The 15602-nt window shown below is 39.7% G+C and overlaps 1 protein-coding gene across 1 annotated transcript in view; it reads left to right on the top strand.

The window, feature by feature from the left end:
• The window catches only part of LOC145397974 (glutamate receptor ionotropic, delta-1-like), a 206706-nt gene that overhangs the window by 23012 nt on the left and 168092 nt on the right, over positions 1–15602 (top strand). The window lies entirely within an intron of this gene.

Genomic DNA, 15602 nt, shown 5'->3' with positions numbered 1-15602 from the left:
TACCTGCTCGTACGACATTGTGTGCACTTGGGGCCACGATGAGTGATAACTTCTTGGCCGTACCACGTGGCAGCACGTCCCACGGCTCCATTCTTATAATCAAAATTGGGCTCCACATCACGTTGGGGCTGGCTAGAGGATGTTGCACGTTGTTTTTGTGCAGGCTGGGCCTCTCTAAGGGCACGATAAGTCACGTAGCGCCGCTTCCTGGGGGACGGAACTTCCTCGTCACTGCTGCTGCTTTCCACCTCCTCTGGCGGCACATAATTCTTGTCCACAACCTTGTCGTCCAATGGAGAATCACTGCTGCTTTCCACCTCCTCTGGCGGCACATAATTCTTGTCCACAACCTTGTCGTCCAATGGAGAATCACTGTTGCCCGTAAAGGCGTCCAGAGTGGCTTGGATTTCCTCCTCGGAGAGACCTCTATGCTCCATGTCAGAGCAGGACCGTTGCTAACAGGTGAGTGACCGAGCCGCGGGTGAGCGCGGGTCACGCGGGGGTGCCGAGTGTCCCTGCCTGCTGGCAGGTAGGGGAAGGTCGAGCGACCATACATACCGAAATTCAAGCGCAAAATTTTAAAATTGTGCAAATTATGCACCTTGCAATTGTGCAATGTACCAGTACGTCGTCGGGACTGGCAAATACAAAATGTTGCAACGTATCCATACGTCAACGGGACACCTCGGGTTAATCCCCTTACTCTGAAATTGGTATCAATGAATACCTAACTTATGTACAAACTATAGGATCAGATTTCATACTGAATGGGTTTCTTGAGTTGTTATTCCCATATAGTACACCTTGCGGGCCGTCCTATACATAGCCATCAAAGAAGGCTAGTTGGAAACCCAAATCTAAATAGTATTGCATTGATTTTAATCATACCCAAAAGTAATGAATGCTTAAATCCATAGAGTCAATTTCCTAGTTAACATAGTTCTAATAACCCTTGAAACAAAAAGACCATATGAGTTATGAGTAGATGTCGTTCTCCTTGGTCACTGAGGAACTCAAGGAGGGATGATACTAAAATGATATTAGGACCACTTACTCAATCATACATCCTTCACCCCTCTCCAACAATAACACTTTCACATCAATGGTGAGACATAACCATAACACTCTGCTCAATTAATCGTAAGACCCAAAAATGACCTAACTTAACCCGCCACGTGCCAGCTGTTTTTAGCTCTATGGGTCACCCCAGTGCCGGCCATTTTTTAACCTTGTTTTTTTTTTTACTAAAATGATAGATTTTGATGTGGAAACAACAATTATAATTAACGTGTCTTTCTCACTGTGAATGCATTATCTTACACTTACTTGAAGATAGGTACAACCTGACTTCATTACGTACAGTCCTGGCACTTACAAGAAGGTATTTACAACTTGACTTCACTATATAGTCCTTAAACTTACAAGAAAATATTTACAACTTACATTTACATGAAAATATTTACAAAATGCCTCTACTATATACAGCAATGGGTGAGGCACACAGGCAGAGTCAGGCAGAGCGAGTGTGAGGGGGGAAGCGAGTGAGTGTATGGCCTTGACAGCCTGGGGGATGGTAGAGGAACAGTTACCTTACATGCCTGCCAATTTTTACCTGCGAATCTTGGAAAATGTGGTCACAGTGAAGTTTTTTATTTTAAACAGTTTTAAAACGGCACTGGCACTGGCCACGGAATTATGTTAGACCATATTAAAATGGCACTGGCATGCGGCAGGTTAATACGTACAGAACTTCTGAGAATTAGATTACCATTTTAGACTAATGAAATACACTTCGATTACAATATTTCCCTTGTGACTTATGATTAAGAAAACTCCCCGACTTGAGTTAAGGTACAATGATTTAGAGTTTTGCCTAACAATGAATGGGGGGGGGAAATGTATGATATGTAAGTGTGGGGACGCATTTGGCAGATTACGACTTGATTTGATGTTAAAATCTGTGGATCAGGTGAAAAGCAGTGGTTGAGTCATGTACGTAATGCGTGCCCTGCCCTTATATAAGCTTCGAGAACTGGTCCGAGGATGTTAATTTCCGGTTATAGCTTTCACGTTAACAAGTATGTTTCGCATTACCCTTTTGGGAATTGACTTCTTTAGAGCTTATCGTATTTCACAAAGATTACATGACGATGGGGAAAATTTGCGTAGTATTGATAATGATCACATCAATTAATATCAAGTCTTGGTAATGATGTTTGGATGCTATTTGTCAGTTAGCTTAGCGTGGGAATGTACAATGATCGATATTTCGAGCTAACTATACACAGAACATTATGGACTGTTTCATCACCTTCGTGCACTTACTCAATTAGCATTTCTATCACTAAAATGGATTGAGACCGAAAGATATCTTTTAATTTACTCAATTAAGAGGCTATGAAGACTAAGCCAATTTACATGTTCGCCAGACTCCGCTACCCGCATGTTTTATGGATGGGAGGAGGGAGTGCGTATGGAGGGGAGGAGGGAGTGTGGTCTGCTGATGTAATACTCAATGCGAATTACATAATGCATAGATGTTCACTTCTAACTTATCTCTACAATACAAAAATCACTCTTATACTTATAGTACACTTATACTAGATTATAATCATCCACACTTATACTAAATTGTTCTTAATTACTAAATTACAAGTATCTTACATCTAAGTTATACTTATATTACATCTTAACCTAACTTACTGGCACTACATCTAGTGTGCATTTCTGTCGAAAAAAATCCTATCAGCTCAAGCCTTCTGCTAATGGATATAGCGGTAGTAATATCTGCCGTAAAGGTTTGACTCTGATAACATAATCACATATGTTGTTTAATAAATGTATTGTTTCCTATATTACAAAGCCATCAACCGACGTAAATGTGTATATTTGGCTCCATTCTGCGCCTTCCTCTAGATCTGAATTCACAGACACAATGAGCGATGATTTTCAAAAAATTCATTCATTGCAAGGAGTGAAAGGGAGGGTGTTGGGTGCCTGTGTGTTTTGAAGAAATGGGATGGGTGGGCAGGGTGGAGGCAAATGGTCGGAAGGGAGTGCAGGGGGTAAGAGGCCTTGGAGTCCTTAATGCATCACAGAAAATGCATATGTCGAGAATATGGATGATCCTTCCATGAAGCACTAGAACTTGCCTTGGTCTGTGATACAAGGGACATTTTTCAGGAGAACTACTGTCAGTGGAAAATGTAATTAAGAGATAAATGCTATTGATGTAGCAAAAACCAGTCCTAAAGAAAGCACTTTGGACTATTTTCCATCGTCGAGTATCCAGTTAATAAGTAAAATAACCTTTTTTAGCATATGTCTGCAGTTGTTAGCCAGAGGAACAACACATACTTTAGAGCATAGCGTATTTACCAAAAACTACACAACCGGGCTGGAGATATATTTTGTAAAGTAAGCAGGCATTACTCAAAATATAAGCAACGTTTCACTGTGTCGGGAAAGAAGTTTTCACGTGATGGATAAACTCGTCTGTTGTCAGCCAAAAGAAAATCACTGTTTAACTCTATTGAGCACGACATTTACCCGTACTACGTAAAATCATGTTTCGGTAGCCGAAATGAAACCCATATCATACCATGGAGGTAGTCATACCCTTTATCGGCCTAGCAACCCCCTATGTAAACCATGGTTTTACTGTAATGCACAATAGTTTTCCTGTTACGCACTGCAGTCACGAAAGAAATCTCCATTCATATCACATTTACCATACTGACAGCAGAATTATCAAAACAAAAACTGTTTACACTCAAATTATCTGTGTATATTTAATCTCAAATTTGTGATGTGGTCATTGTTGTATTGTTAACGTCTCCACTATCCGTTTGGTAAATATGCAAGAATTAAAACTTTTTCATGCATTTTACAGTAAAGCCATAAGCGGAAAATAATATTGTACAGTTAAGGTAAACGTGAGTGTCCAATCTACCTCAAGCTTTTGCCTATGCTTCTCGAAGTTCTGGAGCTCATGTGTGTTCCTCCAGGAATATACTATTAATTGCATGCGTGTCAAGGCTTGTAAATATGAAATGCTAGCATGAATATCTATAATTATTCAATAAAATAAGCAGTACAGCATGTCTGTGATTTCAGCGGTATTTATATGCAAGCACGTGCGTGAGCTGGTTTGGCTCTAGACTTTGTTATTTACGCAGATATAGTCTGGAGTAGTTTGCAGATCCATAGCTTAAACCCTAGGAAATGTGGACACCCGAGTGACATTTTTACGGAGTTAAGATTACAACTGTGCATTCTTTTCAATAGTTCAATTACTAGTCTGTCAGTTTATTTGAAAGTTTAATGCCACGCCTGTTAGGGAATTCTGTTTTGTGGTATGTCACCAGAAAAATGCAGGAATGCAGTATTATTGGGAACACAACAATATCACTCCCCAACTCCGACTGCAATAAGTCTGACCCAGACACAAGTGCAAGAGAGAAGTTACCTCCCTGGGCAAATAAATTACACTCCATATGCAACTACGTGGCATAACCCGTAGAATATTGTCTCTCGTGTAATTTTTCATATTACCCAGTGAAGTGCCCATTGTGTGTCAACTCCGGCGGATATGTGACTCAGCCCTGCATTTTTTAGCGATAACGACAAACTTGGCACAATATTAAGACATGCCAATGCAACCAATACTCTATATGGAGCCTCTCGATATTCCATCAAATGTGCCAATGGCGACCATTTTGGAAAATGGCCACCACTGAATGCAGTTTTGACAGTAACTCTTGGAGTATTTTTCACGGAAACATGATTTTTGTGTATTTATATGTTTTGAACAATGAACAATCCAATGGACATAGGTATACTGAAGTACAGTTCCAAGCAATGTGTTTTAATTAATGATGGTATTGAGGTAAAATGGCTTGCGGTAAATTCATGTTTGTCTTTAGTTACTTATATTTACAAGAGCAACATGATTTTAGTGTCCATACCAATGTCTTCATGGGCAGAGTTTATAATATGAAACATTTTGAATGCCTACATAAGGAAAAATATGCAAATAGTGCTTAGTCATGTCTTGCTCCTTAAATGAGATAGCAACATGAATTTTGTGTCTACTAAATATTGACGTTACTGTTTGCAATGAATATGTTCTAAATTCACTGTTGTACATTTTTTGTTGTCCATTCAAAGACAAATGTATGGCTAGTATCTGGCTGGCCTAATGTATATACTCTGTTGTAACAATTCCTGTTCACTTATGCAAAATAGCGCAGATTCTATGGATGACCTCAAAAATGTGTGACCATTAATAATAATAACATGAAGTTTGTATTTAAAAATTGACATGAGATGCTTAAAACCGATACCTTCACTTCTTGACCGAACCAGATCAGTTATCAATGCGGAGAACAATATTGCTTACTCATAGATAGTACCATAGTTTCACTTTTTATTTACATATGACTGGTTTACGAAACACGATGTGGCAATTTGATAATAATTAACCTGAGGTAATGTTCAGCTTTTATTAATTAATTTTGTCAGGTTACAGATATCAGTATTTATTGGCCAAAGCATGAGCATACATTTGTGCATGGTAGTTAGGCTTTTGCACATTTACACTTTGTAGCACAGGTTTTCTTGCAGCCACACTTTCAGATAGCTTGCATTGCAGGTGAAGCCTATAGCAAATTTGTCCAGTATGGTTCCTTAATGACTCAGATCCAATCATTTGGAGAGGACAGAACCGAAGAAGTGACCAGGGACTGCTCCTATATGTATCCTGCCTGATACACATCACATTCTCATGTTCTGTGAGAGATGCTTTTGTAGGAGGTAAAGCGTGCAAAAGGAGTTCGCCGAGCAGCATTCACATCAACTTCATCACTTCTTCGGTCACTGATCGAGACTGCATACTGTATCTCTCCAGTCGTCACAAAGTGCCATCACCTATAGTTTCTGGTGTCAGTGGCCTAGATATAACATACTTTGTAACATCCAGGAAACAGATCCAGACATTCCATGGGGCCTCTCTGCTCCGACCTATGAAAGAAAACACTATCACAGCCAGTGGAAGCATGTGACTTCGCCGTCTCATCTCCAAAGATGCTGCGCACGTAATGTAGTGGAAAATAGCGCTTCTTACCAGCTCCTGCTTCCACCCACAGCTCATTTAAGCCCAGTCTGCCAGCAACCACATCCGTCTCAACCGTCTTAATCAACGTTTTCTCACTTCTGTTGGCTGCACTGCCTGCTAGATGAATAACAAACGTCCATCAGCTTCTTCCTTAGAACAAGAAGACTGGGCTCCTAAACTACGACCACCACTGCTATAAGAACTGCTGTCAGAAGTTTGCTATGATAGGCTAATTGTACCATAAGGATTATCAGTTTCTACCACAGGCCAAGGAATGAAATTGAATAAGTCTTTCTTGTTTGTCTCATCACGTAGAGTCTTCTCATTTATGAGGAACGCTGTTCTTGGGTTGGACACGTCTTCGGGTACATTTGTACTTTTTTGTACATGTCTTCTTCACATTGTTGTTGACTCAGACATCCAATACAACTTCCACCTGGTGACACTTACTCTGAAGCCGGCTTAAAATACTCGTATATGTCATGTAGAGAGGGTGGAGAACAAGAGACCAACGAGAAGAATGTATGTGATTGTGATGGAACGGGGGAGAGGGAGGGTGAGACCAAGGATGGAATGGAGTGGAAAAGTATATGAGAGACGGGAGGGTTTAGTTGGGGGGAGGGCAGCGAAATGGAAGGGGGGAGGGCGATAAGGAGGAGATTTGTTTGTGGCCACCTCTTACAGGATTGCGGCATCTGGCTGTAGATAAACATAAAAGATTGACAAACACAGCTGTTACATAATCTTTAAAGGATTTGTGTTTGGTCAGGTGAGGATGTATTTTGTGTACCATGGCAGCTCCAAGAATGAAAATAGCATCAATTTGTGACTGTTTGGTGATTTAATTCACCAGGTAGGCAGTCAAGCAGATCAAACTTTTGGTCGATATGTATCTCTCCAAAATCAGACGATGATGGTGGATATGGCTGTTCTCATGCTTGAAAAAGTCCTCTAGTTTGTCACTTCAGAATTGGCAGGATAAAGGCTATAGAGCTTGGAGAAGAGGGAGCAGTCAACTTGAGTGAATTAATTTGCATTATCTGTTTGAAGTTATCTTCTCGTCAGGCTTTCTGAACAATTCAAGTTTGTTTCTTGTATTGGTTCAAAGATGGACAATTTTCTACCAAGTCAATCTATTACAAACTGGCATCACTGGTCCTGTCCCAAACTTTCAATGTGAATGACACTGTTGACGGTGGAAGGGTATGCGGTAACTCTGATATACAATACCTGGAGATCCTTTTTTTTTTTTTTTTATCCAGGAAAGGATTTTCCGTTTCCTTTCCTTAAACTGCTAGATATCCGACTTCCTTCGCAAATCGATCTTGGTGGATTATGTCTATTAATGATGCTTTAAACCACTGTTTTCATATTTTAGATCTTGGTCTAGATTTATCTATCTATCTATCTATCAGCGCTAGACGCCTTCATCCCGTAAGAGGTGGCCATGAACAAATCGCCTCCGTGTCGCCCTGTCCCCCGCTGTTTCACTGCCCTTCTCCCAGCTCACACCCGCATCTCTCATATACCTCTCCACTCCATCCCTTCATCTCATCCTTGGCCTCCCCCTCCCTCTCCCTCCCTCCACCTCACTTACATACACTCTCCTCGTTAGTCTCTCACTCCATCCTCTCCACATGGCTAAACCACTTCAGTGTGTTTTTCCTAACGCTTCCTATCATATCCACATCCACACCACAACTTATGGACAACACATGAAATCTCTGGGCCTGTCAACATCCACTTCTACGTTCTGTTGGACCTTCTCTCTGGCCTACTGCTCCCCTGTTACCTCTGACTTGTGCGTTGGTCTGCTCATGTGCATGATCCAACCCAATGGGTGAGAAAGGTTTTGCTCTTATATGGATATTAAATACCTTTTTGCTGAATGCTCTGTAGTCTGTACGTCTGGATGGGGTTAGTAGTAATAGCAATGTCATGTCTCTGATGTGTACTGGGAGCCATCGAGCAGCGTTTGCAAGATCCAGGGCAAAAAACCACGGAACAAGTTTTGTCAGGCTGTTGACATAAAGTTGAACATTGCTCTGTCTGGCGGAACTATGGCAGGACACTAAAATATCATAACACACTACATAATAGCCAGTTACGTATATATTGTTAGTATGTAATACAGAGGTTGGAAGAAAGTCGTGCCTGAACTCGAGAGGTTTAGATAAAACTGCCATGATATTCTGGGAAGGGAATTTCGCACAAGAGCAGTATGACGCCTCATAAAAAACTCCACAGGTGTGGAAATACTTGCCCTCATGCATGACTCAATCAGTCACATACAGGGTAAATGGGAGAGACAGGGCAGTAGGGGTTAGGAGAGAGAAGAGGCACGGTGGGAAAGGCAGGAACAGAGCTCACGGAGTTCTATCTATCTATATACCTAGGCTGCTTCCCCCAAGGAAAGGCAGGTAGCCGAGACAGGACGACACACTCCCCATTTACTCATCCATTCAAACACAGTCATTCGCATCTTAGCCCCAAAGGGTTCTGCTCACGGAGTTAGCAAGCATAAAACCGCTCTCGCCTTAGTACTGGTCTTGTGAGATACTTCCTTTGGAGAACAAATCCGCAATCAAACCGCAGACTCATCTTTATCTTTCTCCTGCCATCCACAACAAGAACAACTTGAACATTGTTCTTAAAAAAAATAATACCATTTTTGGAAACGTTCGGCGACTGCTACGATATTATTATTTGGTGGCAGTAATTGTACGAACCACGTCTACAATTCAACAGCTGAGTCTACATTAGGCTATCAAGACAAAACAAGAACTACTACAAGTACAAGTTCAAGCCATTCGACATCTTTCGATTTCAGTCACACCAGCCAACAACCCTGAACCCCTATAACGATGAACGACAGCGATAAATGAAAGCCGATTAACGTCTCTATTACCAATCAACAAACAATTTAAGAATAAAGCGGTGGCTCAGTCGGTAGAGAGGTGGCCTGCAGTCCTGCCGGACCAGGTACAAATCCCCGGGGGGCAAGGAACAGTAAAAGGATTTGAATTTCGTTAAATCAGACTTTGCTGATCTACCAGAAAACCGGCCGACATGTAAAAATACCCCCGCTAATACCAATACACTAGTCCTGTATGAGACAGCCCTAGTATATATACAATATGGACGGTGGGCAGTATACCTCATACCAATTAATCTGGCCAGGCATGTATGGCAACACTGTTCCTGCCGAGATTCTGATTGGCTGGAAGTGTTTGTTCGATTTCGTTGTTGCTTAAACCAATACTCTCTTTATTATCAGACGTGATATTGAGTTTGTCGACAGTACAATCGTAAAAAGCAATACGAAATCCGATATATACTTAACAACAATGAAATTTTCGTAGGAAGATAGAGATATGAGTCAACAAAGTATTATAACAGTCCAAGTCAAGGTCAGCATTCGAACAATTCCTTTAAATCTCCGACACTTTGTAATATAACAGAATATTAAGGAAACCTGCTTAATCTAAACATTGGTATAACAAACATTTAAATATTATGATCAGTCCGCACCCTTAAATCGTGCCACAACTATGAATAATTAAAAATTCTAATGGAAAGACGAGTTCTGCGGGGAGGGAGGTTTGAAAAAATTGCGAAAATCAAAGTAGGCTAAAGGAAAACTATTACATTATATCTCCTCTATTATCACAGTACGGACTGATCTTAAAATTTAAATGTGTGTTATACCATCGCTTAGATTAAGCAGGTTTCCTTAATTTTCTTTTATATTACGAAGTGTCGGAGATTTAAAGGAATTGTTCGAATGCTGGCCTTGACTTGGACTGTTAAAATACTTTGTTGACTCATATCTTTATCTTCGTACGAAAATTTCATTGTTGTCAAGTATATATCGGATTTCGTATTGCTTTTTACGATTGTACTGTCGACAAACTCAGTATCATGTCTGATAATAAAGAGAGTATTGGTTTAAACAACAACGAAATCGAACAAACACTTCCAGCCAATCAGAATCTCGGCAGAAACAGTGTTGCCATACATGCCTGGCCAGATTAATTGGTATGAGGTATAGCACCGAAGTAGTGGCATGTAGAGGCGTATGGAATGCAGGAGGACTACTGAGCCTTGGGAGCAGGCTGTGAGGCCTATTCCCTGAGTCGGACACATTAAAAAAAATCAAAACAAGATACAACGATTCTACAAGTGAACTACAAGCAAGTGAGACGGTAACCAAGGTCTGCTATAAGTTCGCACCATGCAGCAAGAAACTACAATCGAAACGTTGAACAAATAATCACAAGCACTACAAGTTGAGAGGAGGAAAGGAAGTAGGCGAACAAGCAACGCAGCGGAGAGTGAGGAGGAGCTGATTTAGTGGTGACGGGAGAGACAACACAGCAACAACAAGAACCATCCCTGACCCACTACTCACCTCCCTCACCACACTAACCATTACTCACTGCTGCTCCATCACCACGGCGCTGAGTCTACGAGGGTGATGGGGCATGGTGACGCCAGCATTCACATCATCCTTCAGTTGCAAGTGAGTGAATATACTTTTATTCGATTTCTCCCAGAGGGCTTAATCATACAATCCCCTTTTTTGTTTATAACTTCACCAATGAGTAGCATCACTATCCTACAGGGATGTATTGCTAACACAAAAGTGATAAACACTTTGTACAAGATATAAAAATGTGCTTTATAATTACAACTATAACTATCATATTTACAACAATGAAACTAAGTTAATTAAACTGGGGTAATTGCAGGTAACAGGGTTATGAAAAAAGGCAAACAGGCAGTGAGTGACGATACGACCTGAGTTTTCATAACACGATTGAACCCGACAGCCTTTCACCCGCCATTTTATTCTTTATTTATTTATTTTTTACCACATGTTACTCTTTCTAGTAACAAACACCACTTCATCTATAAACAAACTTATGTACAGCTCCGGACAGATGAAACGGCTACACCCCATCCACCAGCGACTTGGTTTGGGTCTCAGTGGTTCTGGTAACAGTTGCAGGTGGAGGGAGGGGGGATGTGGGAGGGTGAGGAGGGGAGAAATGTGGGCGGAGTTATATAGGGGATAGTGTGGGAGGGTGAAGAAGCAGCACAGTCTGGCTGGTGGGAGGGGGAGACGAATGGTTGGGTAGCGGAGACGAGAGTCTGCTAGAGGGTAAGACAGGTGAGTGTGATTAGATGAAAAGAAATTACAAAAAATGAATTATTATAATATCTGCTGCATATATTGCATTTTATCTACTAAATAAAAACACTGTCTATTATTCACCACAGTATTTGGGTATCCTACTTATTATTATTATCCTTTGGATATTAGGCAATAAATAAAGATATTGGACGGTCTTTCGGACCCGAACCAATTTTTTCATAACTTTTTTCTTCAGCTATTTCCGTATTCCTATTATCCCTCGTGCTTGAAGTCCCCCTTTTTATCACTTTCTCCTACGCCCTACCTTTTTTTTTTTTTAGGCATAAGGCAGTTTAACTTTCTCTTTAAATAACCATATTTGTCAACAAATATTCCTTTCATTATTCTATTTAATTACCTGTTTTCTTTCAATATGCATTTGTCTAATAATGGGTGTTACACCTTAATTGGCGCCGCTATTTGACGTTTTGAATAAATTTGGTCTAAATTTACGCATATATTGCAGTCTCTCTCAAGTAGGCTGGCAACCTCACACATCCTCCCCCCTGCTTTCTCCTTCTCTCGCTACCCGTTCCCTCCTTTCCTTTTGTAGTACTGTTTATCTATTCTTTCTCATATTATTAACCTCATTCCTTCTTACAAACTTTTAGTGCTTTACAAATACTCCTTATCACCTACAGTCCTACTACATGAAAGTGGAGAAAACTGCCATCGGGAAAAGAATAACTGGAAATTTATGGCGAAGGTTACGATATTAGTTATTTAGAATGAAACTGTTGGCACATACGCATTCTTGACGTGATTATCACAGCCACAGCATTTCGCCTTCATAAAACAGAAGGACTATAGGTTTCATGCATTACCTCCTTACGTCCAGCATTACTGTGCAGAACACCATGTATAACACATTAAGGACCACAAGGACAGTACTGGTAGTCATCGTGATTCTCATGAATCTCTCCATAGGCTATTGAAAACAGTGCTTTATGCTCAACTTCAGAATTATGTTCTCATCATGGCAATGATAGGCAAAGATAATAAAAACAATATATACAACCAAATTATCATTTATTATACAACAAAGCTCAAACTGCCACTGTGCAACCTGAAAAAAATTAAATACCTGATCATATATATATATATATATATATATATATATATATATATATATAATCATACAGGCTCTACACTTATGAAATTTAACATCGAGTAACCCTATATGCCCAAAGTAATTTCCTCTACATGGACTGACGTTGTAATGAAACTGAAACATGGTTGTCCAAGCCCCTGCAGTAATTATTACTGTCCATTAGAATTTACTTCAGGTAGAGAAAATTTTCCTTTCATCTCGTTCCCTTGCGACAATTATCACATTCGTCATCCCTGTTGTTCCCTTAAGCGCTACGACATGGCATCATCCATATATATATATATATATATATATATATATATATATATATATATATATATATATATATATATATATATATGATTCAGGTATTTAATTTCTTCAGGTTACATGTGATTGTGAGCTGTTTACACCCTTGAGACTGCAGCACGGAGGCAGTTTGAGCTTTGTTGTATAATAAATGATAATTTGGTTGTATATATTGTTTTTATTATCTTTGCCTATCATTGCCATGATGAGAACATAATTCTGAAGTTGAGCATAAAGCACTGTTTTCAATAGCCTATGGAGAGATTCATGAGAATCACGATGACTACCAGTACTGTCCTTGTGGTCCTTAATGTGTTATACATGGCGTTCTGCACAGTAATGCTGGACGTAAGGAGGTAATGCATGAAACCTATAGTCCTTCTGTTTTATGAAGGCGAAATGCTGTGGCTGTGATAATCACGTCAAGAATGCGTATTTGCCAACACTTTCATTCTAAATAACTAATATCGTAACCTTCGCTATAAACTTCCAGTTATTCTTTTCCCGATGGCAGTTTTTTCCAATTTCATGTAGTAGGACTGTAGGTGATAAGGGAGAAATTCCTATGGCACTAAAAGTTTGTAAGAAGGAATGAGGTTAATAATATGAGAAAGAATAGATAAACAGTACTACAAAAGGAAAGGAGGGAACGGGTAGCGAGAGAAGGAGAAAGCAGGGGGGAGGATGTGTGAGGTTGCCAGCCTACTTGAGAGAGACTGCAATATATGCGTAAATTTAGACCAAATTTATTCAAAACGTCAAATAGCGGCGCCAATTAAGGTGCAACACCCATTATTAGACAAATGCATATTGAAAGAAAACAGGTAATTAAATAGAATAATGAAAGGAATATTTGTTGACAAATATGGTTATTTAAAGAGAAAGTTAAACTGCCTTATGCCTAAAAAAAAAAAAAGGTAGGGCGTAGGAGAAAGTGATAAAAAGGGGGACTTCAAGCACGAGGGATAATAGGAATACGGAAATAGCTGAAGAAAAAAGTTATGAAAAAATTGGTTCGGGTCCGAAAGACCGTCCAATATCTTTATTTATTGCCTAATATCCAAAGGATAATAATAATAAGTAGGATACCCAAATACTGTGGTGAATAATAGACAGTGTTTTTATTTAGTAGATAAAATGCAATATATGCAGCAGATATTATAATAATTCATTTTTTGTAATTTCTTTTCATCTAATCACACTCACCTGTCTTACCCTCTAGCAGACTCTCGTCTCCGCTACCTAACCATTCGTCTCCCCCTCCCACCATCCAGACTGTGCTGCTTCTTCACCCTCCCACACTATCCCCTATATAACTCCGCCCACATTTCTCCCCTCCTCACCCCCCCACATCCCCCCTCCCTCCACCTGCAACTGTTACCAGAACCACTGAGACCCAAACCAAGTCGCTGGTGGATGGGGTGTAGCCGTTTCATCTGTCCGGAGCTGTACATACACCTTCTCATTACTAAGCACAAATACCAACAGTAACAATTATATATATATATATATATATATATATATATATATATATATATATATATATATATATATATATATATATATATATATATACAACATTCATTTTTTCCTAATCTTTGTACCTATCTACACAGTTAAGGCATACATACAATAAGTATTTCATGAGACAACATTCATCAACAAAATGTTTATCTTAATTAATGACTAGTGCTATTACAAAACGTAACTAACACATAGTTCTCCACGAGCATAAGATCAATAAACAAACACTTCTCCTGTGGTAGGAGTTGAGGATAATGACGCTTCTGGGACATTTTTCTATGACATAGAAAGCGACGATTATAGATCTGTCACACACAAATATGAACATTTATTCAATGGGATACAAAGGTCCGGAAATACATACACAACAATGCTTTCCCATAATGACAAGGGACATCAAGTGGATTTGACCAAACACAATGGTGAACTGACCTAACAGCACAGCTTCAACTTCCCCACGTCAAGTATTTGTGTACCATGAGGATAAAAATCTCACAAAATTCTCAGGCACGGACAAAGACTGCACTGATGTGATGACTTAATGAGTCGGAGCAACTTTTTGTTAAAAGACATATAACAGAGGAGAAAAATAAAAATACCTGTTTTTTCATCAAGGATTAACGAAGAAGGTGCCTAGCTGGTGATCTGCTTAGATATGATAGGCTCTTACGTGCTCAAACATATGAAGAATTTAAAACAGAATTCTTAAAGAAATATTCTGGAGGTATAAATTTTTTGCCAGGTATAACTCAGAATCACATAAGATCTTGGATCTTATGAGACAACATACCACAAACCCTGTGCTAGGTGAAATATCAGCAGATGTGTCCACAGTTAAGAGAACGCTGTTAGCCAGTATAGAGAACTCAAACTGGGTAACATCTAATGGGAAGATGCCACCAATGCATGTCGTAGACATCCTTGGTTATGTAGCTGCATTGTGTAAATTATCTGGCTGGGTACTATAGATAGCAGGAACAGTTGCGTATACCTCAGGAATGTTTTTCTTAGATATTATGAACGAGGTAGAGATGAACTGCAGCAAAGCAGCGATGAGTGAAATATCACAGTCAAGTACAACCAGGATGAGAATTAGACACAGTGGCAGCCATGAATACATCTAGTACAATTACTAAATAAAAACGATCGCAGCCTGAGAAAAGACAAACAAAACAACAGCTGACATCAAGGCAGCAATTGCAAACACCAGGCCACAGGCAGCCTCAAAAATTTGCACGTTGTCCAAGCAGAAACCATGCCACAGAAAAAAAAATATATATATATGGCAAGTCATCTCGTGAATCACATTCCTGGTCTCGTGAACTCTGAATGCTACGTTAAATACAAGGAAGACAGAGGTAAAGAGA

The sequence above is a fragment of the Coenobita brevimanus genome, chromosome 44, assembly GCF_032717465.1.
Source record: "Coenobita brevimanus isolate Jiangsu-jjx chromosome 44, ASM3271746v2, whole genome shotgun sequence".
Lineage (NCBI taxonomy): Eukaryota > Metazoa > Arthropoda > Malacostraca > Decapoda > Coenobitidae > Coenobita > Coenobita brevimanus.
The sequence above is the reverse complement of the archived record's forward strand: the minus strand, read 5'-3'. Positions and strand labels throughout refer to the sequence as shown.